The sequence below is a fragment of the Bison bison genome, unplaced genomic scaffold, assembly GCF_000754665.1.
Source record: "Bison bison bison isolate TAMUID 2011002044 unplaced genomic scaffold, Bison_UMD1.0 scf7180017864034, whole genome shotgun sequence".
NCBI classification, from domain to species: Eukaryota; Metazoa; Chordata; class Mammalia; order Artiodactyla; family Bovidae; genus Bison; species Bison bison.
Genome location: NW_011494606.1, coordinates 8037655 through 8041630, shown reverse-complemented (window position 1 = coordinate 8041630; position 3976 = coordinate 8037655).

Below are 3976 nucleotides of genomic sequence, written 5' to 3'. Positions count from 1 at the left end.
TTCTATTTCTGTTTTGTAAAGAAGTTCATTTGTATCATTTTTTTACATTCTACATATAAGCAATATCACATGACATTTGTCTTTCTCTGTCTGACTTACTTGACTTAGTATGATCATCTCCAGGTCCATCCATGTTGCTGCAGATGGCATTGTTTCACTCTTTTTTAGGACTAATATTCCATTGAGTGTATATATAAAACAGATCTTTATCCATTCAGCTGTTGATGGACACTTAGCTTGTTTCCATATCTTGCCTATTGTAAATAAGTGCTGCTGTGAACATTGATGTGCGTGCGTCTTTTTGAATTATGTTTTTCTCCAGATATATGCCCAGGAGTGGGATAACAGAATCATGTGGTAACTCTGTATTTAGTTCTTTTAAGGAGGGTTCCTTTTTCTCCATACCCTCTCCAGCATTTATTATTTGTAAACTTTTTTCTTTTTTTTTTTACTGTGTCGGGTCTTAGTTGCACAGAATCTCCATTGCACCATGCAGGATCTTTTCATATGGCACACGGACTCTAGTTATGGTTCGAGGGCCCAGTAGCTGTGGTGCATGGACTTTAGCTGCTCTGCAGCATGAGGAATTTTAGTTCCCTAACCAGGGATTGAACTCATGTCCCCTGTGTTGCAAAGTGGATGCTTAACCACTGGACCACCAGGAAAGCCCCTATTTTTAAACTCTTTGATGGACATTCTACCTGTAACCTTCTAAGTAGTCCTATAAAAATCCTAGTTTCACTCAGAGTAGAATTATCAGTGCCGTGAAATCACTATCAATACTTATTAGTATTTGTTTAGAATTAAACTATTAAACAAGTTCGTGAAGCAACTTCTATATGCCCAGTACCCTGCTGGGTAGGAAGAAAACAGAAACTTGTATTTGTGCTTTCAAAGGGATAGTTGACAAAATAAGGTCTACATATTTGAGGTAACTAGAGATGGTTAGGAGATACCACTTTGTGTAGCAGTCCACAATTTTGTCTAAAGTCTAATGTGGCTTTGGAGAAAGTCTATAATGTACTGCTGTGTTTGGCAAAGGCCTGAGAGAAGAAGTGGCCTTGGGTGACCTTGGATGACCTTGAAGGATGAGTACGCTGGGTTTAAATTGGCACAGAGGACAGCACTACATATGGGCTATGCTGCATGAATCAAGGCTTGGAGAAGGGAATGACAATGGCAAAGCATCTAAGACAATTAATGGATATGGGATTTGATAATAAGCTAGAGACTGATCAGGAAGAGTGTTTATTAACTTGAGAACCAGAATTAGTGATATTGGAAGGTATGGGAATATGTAGTTGAGGAAGTGAAAAAGAAGATTAAGTCTTAATACAATATTAATGGATTCACATAGTCATGGATGCGAGGTGGAATTCTATTGTTTTATGAACATGACAGGAGGAAAGGTTTTATGAACTAATACATTGTATTATATAAATTTAAATGGTGTGAAAAAATAAAGGCAGGAAATGCAGGATATTATCAGACAAGAGTCACATTGCATCCTTGCACTGAGCATTTCTCATTGAATAGGCTGTTATAAATCAAATTGAATGATTACTAAAGAAAATGGCATTAGGAATAGAGGCAGGTACAATATCACAAGGAATATATCAGATAAAGTATATAGAAAATATCTGAATGTACAAGATATGACCAGATAAAGGAAGGAAAGGAATAGGACAGGAGCAGAAGACTCAAGGTATAGTTCTTGTAGGAGATGACAGGGTGAGTCTATATACAGATGAAGACAAAATTGGCTGCTGCTGAGCAAAAATCTGAAGATGACAGAAAGAAGATGAATGGGGTCCTAGGAATTACTGTAAGTGTTGAGAAGCAGAGATCAGGAGCTTGAGCAGTGGAGCTAGCACTGAAAATGAAGAGACATGCTTTCTTTCTGACACCAGAGGAAGTTTCAAGGAGAGCAGGAGGTGCTGAGTTAGCTCAAATCAATTACCTTCAAATTTCCCTGTTACATTAGAAAACAAGTCAAAAGAGCATGATGGAAAGAGATTGGGGCTCTAAAGAGAGAGAGAAAGCAATTTAGAGGATATACTAGGGAGTTAGCAAAAGGTGAATAGAAGCATTGCTGACGGTGGCAAAGGTCAAATTTAAATTAGCATAAAGGAGATAAATCAAGTGAAAGCCGCGGGCAGGCTAATAATTAGATGCCCTTTCAAAGAGATATTCTTTAAATATTTATTCAACATTTTATAGAAATGAAGTTAGCTGGAGAATGTTACAGGATCAATTTACATTTTAACAATTCTATTTGTTAGAAGTCCTATGTGGAGACCTGGGTTTTAGTACCTTTTAAAGCTTGGTCCTGAGGATAATAGAAAAAGGAAGGGATGCTAGGAATTCCCCTTGGAATTGAAAGAAAATGGAATCTAAACCTATAGGAGTGGGGTTCAGCCATTCTGCTGCTGCTGCTGCTAAGTCACTTCAGTCATGTCTGACTCTTTGCGACCCCATAGACAGCAGCCCAAGGCTCCCCCGTCCCTAGGATTCTCCAGGCAAGAGTACTGGAGTGGGGTGCCATTGCCTTCTCCTGGAGCCTAGCTAAGTGAGCACAATTATGTGACTTCCTCTAATGATACTTTATTGCCTAGAAATGTAAATGAGACGCAGCTTCATTTATTTATTTGATATCAAGGCTATTAGAGAGTGATATATATTGAAAGAGATTCATTTTACACTTCCCATGCAGTGAACCTGTTGTATTTTGTACAGGCATACCTTGGAGATATTGCGGGTTCATTTCCAGATCACCACAATAAAGCAAATATCACAATAAAGTGAATCACATTTAGCTTCCCAATGAATATAAAAGTTATGTTTACACTATACTATAGTCTGTTTAATCTGTACAATAGCATTATGACTTAAAAAAACACTTTATAGCACTTAATTAAAAATATTTTATAGCTAAAAATGCTAACCATCATCTGAACCTTCAGTGAGTCATAATCTTTTTGTAATAGTAACAGTAAAGATCACTATTAGAATCACTAAAACAAATATAATAATGCAAAAGTTTGAAATGTTTTGAGAATTACCAAAATGTGGAACAGAGACACAAAATAAGCAAAATCTGTTGGAAAAATAGTGCCAATACAGGATTGTCACAAAACTTCAGTTTTTTTTTTAAAGCAGTATCTATGAAGTGCAATAAACAGGTTCAGTGCAGTTACTTAGTCATGTCCAACTCTTTGCGACCCCATGTACTGCAGCACGCCAGGCCTCCCTGTCCATCACCAACTCCCAGAGTTTACTCGAACTCATGTCCATTGAGTCAGTGATGGCATCCAACCATCTCATCCTCTGTTGTCCCCTTCTCCTCCCACCTTCAATCTTTCTCAGCATCAGGGTCTTTTCAAATGAGTCAGCTCTTCACATCAGGTGGCCAAAGTATTGGAGTTTCAGCTTCAACATCAGTCCTTCCAATGAACACTCAGGACTGATCTCCTTCAGAATGGACTGGTTGGATCTCCTTGCAGTCCAAGGGACTCTCAAGAGTCTTCTCCAACACCACAGTTCAAAAGCATCAATTCTTTGGTGCTTAGCTTTCTTTATAGTCCAACTCTCACATCCATACATGACTAAGAATTAAGTGAAACAAAAATAGTATTATGTTACATAGTGATCAATTATGTATAAACAGAGGAATCATATTTTTAAAATGAGGGTCCTAAAAGGAAATAAGGTTTCTATTCTTTACTCAAAGTGATAAAACATCATATACCAATAGACTGTAATAAGTTATATATGTATATTGTAATACCTAGAGCAACAAATAAGAAAATAATACAAAGTGATATACTCAAAAACATTAAATAAATCAAAACAGTATTCTAAGAAATGTTTAAGTAACCCCCTACACCAAAAAAAAAAAACAAACACAAGAGTGTGTGTGAGCAACAGAAGAATGATTAGCAAGGAATTAATAGAAAACAAATAATAAAATGACAGA